The 8,540-nt window shown below is 37.3% G+C and overlaps 1 long non-coding RNA gene across 1 annotated transcript; it reads right to left on the bottom strand.

The window, feature by feature from the left end:
• Positions 1–3,617: 3,617 nt before the first annotated feature.
• On the bottom strand, positions 3,618–5,935 carry LOC113307814. The gene is made up of 3 exons (XR_003339345.1): positions 5,732–5,935; positions 5,580–5,627; positions 3,618–4,123 (listed from the first exon to the last, which is right to left on the bottom strand). It is a non-coding gene; the product is annotated as an uncharacterized LOC113307814 (long non-coding RNA).
• Between the last annotated feature and the right edge of the window lie 2,605 nt (positions 5,936–8,540).

The following is an 8,540-nucleotide window of genomic DNA, read 5'->3' as shown; positions in this document are numbered from 1 at the left end:
ACTTGATCCATGGGTTTAGTTCCTGATGAAGATGCCATGAAAGTAGTTGTAGTGGTTTTGGTGGTGGTGTTGATGGTATAGAGAGTGATGTGTGTAGTACTGAGACTAAGAACTTTAATTTGAATTCTGAGGTGTAGGTAGGTTGTGTACTTAAGGTACAAGTTGTTGTTTAGTTGCAGGTGATAGGGTTGTTGCTTAATAATCCAAGAATAAACTGAAATGAAGTACAAGTACCATGTGCTAGGTTTGCGGTTCCAGTTCCCGTGCTGCTTAGTCTTGCTGACCAATTTGAAGTTATTGACTACCGGCGAACCTTGAGATAGCGACCTGTCAAGAAACCAATTTCCAGTGCAATACAAATTATGATAATGATAATGGTTAGTTGGCCCATGCAATCTATTTATGGTAATGGAATCTAATTTATTGGCCGGCTTACACCTATGTGTTGACAGATGATATTGAAGTTTAGCGAGCACCAGGATTATATTAGTGCAATTGTTTTCCTCTTGAGTGGGCCTATATAGAATGGTAGTAAAGGCAATAAAAAATAAAAGATGATCAAAAGGGTTAGCAATACTGAGCCTTATATGCGAATGTTGTCTATCGGCTTTGTAAGTTGGCTCGAGAGAGTCTAAGAGCGGCTCAAGGGGCTAATCAGCTATGAGATTCAATCGATTCAGATGAGTATTGGGCTGAGTCGTGCTCGTGAGGATAAAACGTGCGAAAGGTTGAGCAGTTATTTGCGCCGAACTTGTCAAACTTCCAAGTGTAGTGCAAGCCTTACTCTAGTCTCCATCTATCGAAAATTTCAAAAGTGGATTAATTAACCTTAAGTTAGAGCAGCTAATCTTCATAGGATGTAGGTACTGATGCCCTTGTTGCGGGAAATTTGAGACGACATGGGTAATATTATGAGTGTTGGAGACGGAAGAGATTTATCTTTGGGAACCGTCGCCACTTAATGGTGAGAAGACCCAACACCAAGCGATGAAATGCTTTGTAAATGCCTCTGCTAGAGATAAGAAAAATTTCAGTTTCTTTTTTAGTTCTTCCCCAATTTCTTTATCGAGACTGTTGAGGAGCCATCCAATCCAATCACAATGTCTGATGCTGAGGATAAAGTTGATCGAAAGGGCATACAGAAGATGATTGAGGTTAATGTTGAACCGAGAATTCACTGGTATCCGCGAGAACATTGTATTACTCGATTTCCCTATGGGATTGCGTTTCCACAAGGGTGTGAATCCCCTGGTTATGAAGAAGATTTCTCTTGGTATTTGGATCTGCAGCATAATATTGAAGTGGAGATCGAGGAGTGTTTGCAAGAAGAAGGACCACCAGGGATTGTGCATGAGTTGTTGATGGATTCTCCAGTAGAGCGTCTTCGCCAGCACTTCAATCAACCAAAGCATGTTCCCATTAATCAGGATACTAGTAACCCATTTGCTGATTTGGAGGCCGGAGTTGGTATTAGAAGCAGTAATCAACATGCACCAGATGTGGTTGGGCAGAGGTCGTCGAGGGTGGATAGTGGTACTGAAAGGTGTTATGTTAATGGTACTCCCATGTCGTCTGAACATCCTTAGATGGATTCTGGAGATCATTGGGTTTTGTATGCTTTTCATCCCAAATTTGGTCCCTTTGAGGGTCGTGAGGGCGTTGCTGTTGTGGCCGATCGATTCTTGGTATCTGGCTTGAGTCGAGTTGGATTTCAGTCCATTACTCTTGATACTGAAGAGCGGTTTATAGTGAGTCAGATGGCTAGTCGACCTTGGCGCAGTGATGAGCCCATGCGCTTTCCGGTAATGGATTCTCTTTGTCCAGCCACTGGTAGGATAGGCCGTGCAATTTTTGCAGGATTTGAGAATCCAGATACCAATCCAGCCACCGATCCAGCTCCCGATCCAATTTATCCTGAGTTTGTTCTTGAGATGAATGTACCTGATGCTTCGATGGATGTGCCTATGGATGCTCCAAGTGAGGATGTTGTTGGTGATATTGATTCCAACGGTGAGTATCATTCTCCAGAACCAGTGAGGCGGTCTGCTGAGCCTAGAGTTTATATGACTCGTAGCCGGACTAGGAGCGTTAGCCAGGGGATCCGTAGCAAGACTCGTCTCTTCCCTCAGTAAGAGTATGCATAATCTTTCTCGTTTATCTTCAATCTTATGTTTAGACTGTGTTCTGAAATTCGATTTGGGTTGAGGGTTGTTTTTGGTATGGGTATTGCACTTTTTAAGGTTTGAACAGTTATGTTTGATGGTTGTAATTTGTTTTGAACAATTTCGGTTCTTGTTCTGTTGATTTCTTTTGTATGGATATTTGTGATTCTCAAATATGGTTATTCCATTATTGTTTTGTCGAGGATGAATGTGATTGTTATTGAAGTGAAATTGTTGGGGTAAACTCTAATGAAATCTAGCATGGAGATGGGGAGCATATTTCCTCACGAACTGATTTGAATGAGTGTTATGAATAGATACAGAAGAGGGGAAGGGTTTTGATGTAGTGCAATCAATAGATTTAAGCAAGAATTGGGAGGAAGTAGTAAGGATTTCCATCCAGTGAAGGCTTATGTTGTAGGTGGGAGATAATTCTAATTTGATTATGGTGGTGTTTCTAACAATGAGTTTAGTAATTTTATCATTCAGAGTAGTTCTGTAGATGGTGATGATACCGGTGACTGTAGACACGTTAGTGGATGCAGTAGTGATTATGATTTATGTGTTTCCTGTAATTCTTGTGATACTTGAGATGCCGGGGACGCCTATGGGATTTGGGTAATTCATGAGATTGAAAAAAAAAACAGGTTTAGAAATGATTAGAATTCATGAAAAGCGAAGATAGAAGAGAGAAGAAAAAGAGATTTAGAGAGGGCTACTAGCAGAGATGAAGTTCCGGCATAAAAACCGGCTAACTCCGGGATAAGCTAGCCGTTAGGGAGTCGTTAGGAAGCTAAATGACAGAAACAACGGTTAGAAATTGTCAGAAGGAGGAAAGAACATGGGAGAAATTATTTGGGGAGGAGAGAGATGAGTCGTACATGTCAGTTAAATGTAGGAAAACAATAAATTAACTGATTTCAGGTCAAACAGGTGTCCGTTGTCAAGTTGCGTGTGTATGGGGTGTCAGTTGTGTAATGGGAATTTGTCACCCACCACAAGTTAAAGCGAAAGCTCAGCACACCCAACTAATTGCTCAAATAAGAAGCTTAATGCAGATCCGCTGACTCAACAAATAGGCAGCTATTTAACAAGCGGTGCTCCAGAGAATGGTAGAAATGAACCAGAATAAACTGTGAACATTAGGAGAAAATAGTGCAATCACAAGACTTCAAATTTTCAGAACTGCGCACACAAAATCAAATAGCTAACCAGAATTTCTAAAAAGGAAGATGGGACGAACATAAATTTGAAACCCATTACAAAATACTAGTAGGTTTTAAAAAACAAAATACTTCACCTGAAATATTAAAGCGCAGACTACGTTATTTAAGGATTATTAGTAACATAATCCCTCTAATTGTTCTGCCCCAATTACCTCCAAAATTGTTCCATCTAGTAAATCTTATGCTTACTTTAAGAGAGCGTTGGAGGTACGTTCCAGATATATTTTCGAGACGAGAACCGGTTTCTAATATTCTCACACTGAGTATCCACAACATAGCTAACAGATGCAGAATGCAAATGTTATTTTAGCACAAGGAGACAGTAGAGTTAAAATTTAATCCTCAAATGAGCAGATCAAACAAGTAAACTAAATCTAAGGCTACATAGTAAACATAAACTTTAGCGTTATGTGTGTTCTACTCTTCTAAGTAAATTAACGAAAAGTAAAATCTTTTGTCCGTCTCGACAGGTTTATGGAGATTAAGAACTGCGAACATAAAGAGACCCAAGAAGCTCCTCTATTCTCCTGGTGCTGACACACCTTGCTTCAGCCTTTCCTTCCTCATCTTCTTCTTGGATATAGGCTTCTTCTTCTTTGGTCCAATAGTTCTCTGAGCATAAACGTAAAGGATGTAATTCCCAACAAGGAAGGCCAACAGTAGCCCACCCACGACAAGTAGCACTATCAATCCTGGGTTGAACCCTTTTGCGACAACATCGGCTTTAGCATTTGCCTGATCATAGTAAAATATACGTGGATGTCATAATGTGATGGATCATAGATGAAAAGAGGTCAAAAACATAAATATGCAAACCACTGGCGGAAAAACAATGCAGTTTAATGAATTTTCGTTTGACGTTCAGACAAACTAACTGACAAATGGGTAAAAACTTAAAAATATTAACAGAAACCATTATGACATATATAACAGATTCAGCCTCTATACTTTAAAGATGTGAGCTACACATTATGCGAACAATTCATGTATAGTCACCACCAAAGAAAGTCAATCAATCCAGAACAGATGATCCCTCAAGGCAAAACGAGTATATAACAGCAGGTAATAAACACAAACACAGGGGGAAAAAATTCTGCTGATGAGAAATGCATGAATCTACAATTAGAAAGCACAAGAGCAAACCAATAAATAATGTATATAGTACTAGTAGAGGGTTTCTTGTCTGTGTGCATCAATCCTTTGGTGATGAAAACCATTGTCTCCAGAATTGCCTCATGGCACATGTGAGGGCTTACAACAATTCGAAGTTTAGAAACCTAACTTATTGACTTGCTTCAAGAGATTCATGAAGACAAGAAAAACCTGATATCTTTATGGTAAACAAACATTCTCGGAGTCTCAGACAAGAACTAACACTGTCTTATCCCCAACATGAAGAAACATAATGATATGCATCGCCTAAACCCTCGTGAACATAAAATAACCGTGAATTATGACCAAGATTTTCAAGTTAACATGCAAGTGCCACACAAATTTAAGTTACAAACATACATGAAACATCAACATTATATAACAATCATATATGTCTTCCTCTGTCTACTCTTCTACTTATCCATAGCAATGTTAATAAACAAGAAATGTGACTATCAAGAGCGCATTCAAATTCAATCATACGTGAGGATAGCTTGTCAAAAGACCACTTCATGCGCATTTCAATCCATCTAAAAAACCAAACAAATCTTTCTTCCGTTGCTTGGTGGGTGCAAATCAGAACTTAATTCAAGTTTTTCCTCCTCCATTCTTCCACAACAGGTCTGTGATTCTCAATGTCCAAGCAATTTAAATGTAGGATGACCATGCTAATCCACAAGATCACTGAGAAAATTATATCCAACCCTCACACAATGACACAATTCCTGGACTAAACAAGGTCATGGAGTGAACTAGTTGACTTATTCTCATGTTTCCAACAGCATAGATCATTCAATTACGAAAGATCTTCTAATTTTTACAGATCAACCATGTAATTGAAACAGAACCCTATATACTACTTCGAACAATAAAAATCAAATCAATTCTCATGCCAAAGAAGAAACTCAAACTCATCCAAGATATACGAACCAAAATATTGACCTACTAACTCATAATCACAGATCAAAAAACAACAGATCCACATCAAAATTGTACTAACACCAAAATTTATTCAGGGTTTAAGGAAATCAAAGCGTACCATGTGGTCCAACGATCAGTAAAAACCAGATCCAAAGAGAGGAGGATCCTGAATCAAATGGACAGAAAATCTTAATAAGAAGATGAAGAATTTACAAACAGTCGATCTTCAAAAATGCTGAAAATACAAGGGTTAGGTTTGAGAATTTGTACCTGTATGAAAAAAAAAGCCTTTGGGTGAGGAAAGGGAGAAAGACGATTTTCTTTTAATCCAAATCTAATCCGTGGTGGATTAAAGAAAGTTTCAGTTGTTTCTCATTCAGCTGACTGGAAAAAAATTAATAAGACAGATCTCGTGATATTCGTCCACCAACCTCATGCACGTCGCACGATTTCACTGCCTCTTTTCTGGTCCTGGTTCTGGTTTAAACTCTCGTTGTAGACTTGTAGTTTTAAGTTAGACGACCCAGTTTTTGTGGGAACCACTTGGATACTACTGTATTATTTATTTTCCTGAAAAAAAAAATCGATAGGCTAGTCTTTATTTTTGAGGAGATATCGATTATGTCACATGAGGAGTATTCGCTAGGATTTTAGTTTGGCGGTCTACAACACGTGTATATAATTGTATATTCACAATGCGAAAGAAGCCAGATCGTGTGAATGTTACGAGTGAAATGACGAGGGTATCGAGTACACCACGATCTTTTTGATATCAACATGTGCAGATACAACGTTACCGAAACAACAACGGCCAAACAATTATTTTAACAAGTTGTACTTGGTAATAGTCAGAGTTCGAAACGAACTAACTATGGGAATGTTGTCAAGTTGATTAATGCATAGAAATATAACAATAATTACAATGCGAAAAGTAAAGCAATCACACAGAACAACAAGATTTTTTTGCGAGGAAAACTGTCTGGCAGAAACCCCTAGGATTAGTAGTCCGGTTTTGGATACTCTTAAAATTAAGCCGCTACACAAATTGATTACCACAACTTCGTGAAGTTGAGACCAAGTAAGCACTCTTTTATTACTCAGTTTCTTTAATATCCCTACGCTTATAACGCATGATATGAATCCCAAGACAAAGACCACTATCTTGAGTTGTTTCACCATTGTGAAGACTACTGCTCTCACTCCTTTGAATCGCAACCAGAAACATCAAAGGATTAAATCTGTTCTAGTAACCAACTTATTTATCAGAGATCAAACCAAGACAGTGATTATCAAAATAATCAATCTTAGTGAACTAGCTCTATCCAAGTAACTTAATGCAACTAGAAGTTTGATTGATCTTTCTAAAAGGCTTAAGTTTATCAAGATAAAATCTTGTGGATCTCAGAGAATCAAGCGTGCAAGAACTAACACACAGAGCAGAACCAAAAATAAAAGTCTTTAAGTCTTCAATCTTCAGAACAGAATCTGTTAACGTTGACTAATACAAAATTCTATCAACACATCTAGAATCACTTAGATCTCTTCTAGTCAATCCTCAAACAAACTTAAGTGGCCTTATATCAGAAGAGAAGGACCATAGAAAAAACGAGTTTGATCTATCGAAGGTAACTATACCACTAATCAAATCCTAATCAAATAAATAATCAACAAAAACTAAAATAACAATACGATTTAGTTTCTCACCGACGGTACTACTAAAGGCATCTTGATCTCAAAGAAGAATTTGAACTAAAGATGTTTCACCTAATTAGATTACTCATATTTGTTAACAAATTGGATTCCCACTTGATCAACCAAGATATGTGTTCAAGATATGAGTTTGTAAGATACAAGACTCCACCATTCCAAGGCATTATTTGGAAACAGGATATACCAATTTCAAAAATCCTCAATATATACGTGTGTGTGTGTGTTTATTTCCGAAATCGGAAAATATAATTTTTTTCCAACTAATAAACCAATTTCTCTTATAGATGACTACGAAGAGTAGATAGCACACATCCATGTACTTTGTTAATCTAACAACTAGAGATATGCAAACCTTTGAGATTTGGTAAGCATAAAATTTGATACCAAAATAAGTATTGGAAAATCGATTTCCATGATCTTGCCTTTAGTATCAAAGAAATAGACTTTAACAATAAGATATTAGAGTTTAACACATTTTCACTTCACTAAGTCGACACTTACAAACATTCCCAGTTTAACTCATTACATCATGATGTTTGCAGAAACCTGAGAAAAGACGAGGGTACCGAGTACAACACAAATCTTTTCAATCTAATAGCTTTCAAGCGTATGAGTATAGGAATAATGCTTTTACAATTAAATACAAACACAAAAAATTTGTTAACAGGAAAACTTCCTGGCAGAAAACCTTGAGACATATTCCAGTTTTGAATACTCTCGTAATTAAGCCGCGGTACATATTGACTATCGCAACTTTGTATAATTGAGACCAAGTAAACACTCCTTTTGTTACCCAGTTCCTTCAGTATCCATGCACATATGACCAATATGGCATACACACATGAACCACAAGACAACGTCTAATATCTTGAGTTGCTTCACCGCTTTGAAGGCTTTCGCTCTCAGCCCCTTTGGATCGTAACTCGAAACAATGAAGGACTAAATCCATTTCAGTAACCAACTCACTTTTCGATCTCCCATATCAATCTTTAGGTCAAAGTTATATTGGGAAAAAAAGGTCTTCTGTTTATTCAATATGAACTCCTTTGGTCAAAAATAAAGCCAAGATAGTGGTTATCGAAATAATCAATCTTAATGAACAAGATCCATCCAAGCAACTTAATGCAACTATAAAGTATGTTAGATCTTTGCACAAGTATTATGTTTATCAAGATAAATAACTTGTTGATCCCAGGTAATCAAGTGTGCAAGAAGTAACACAAAGATCAAAAAAAGAAGTTTTTCAAATCTTCAATCTTCCAACTTCAAAGTAACAATCGCAAATAACTTTATTTCACTATTAATTAACACATGCAGAGCAGAGTCTGACATTGTTGATTGATCATATCTATATATCTTGAATCACTAG

The sequence above is a fragment of the Papaver somniferum genome, chromosome 9, assembly GCF_003573695.1.
Source record: "Papaver somniferum cultivar HN1 chromosome 9, ASM357369v1, whole genome shotgun sequence".
Lineage (NCBI taxonomy): Eukaryota > Viridiplantae > Streptophyta > Magnoliopsida > Ranunculales > Papaveraceae > Papaver > Papaver somniferum.
The sequence above is the reverse complement of the archived record's forward strand: the minus strand, read 5'-3'. Positions and strand labels throughout refer to the sequence as shown.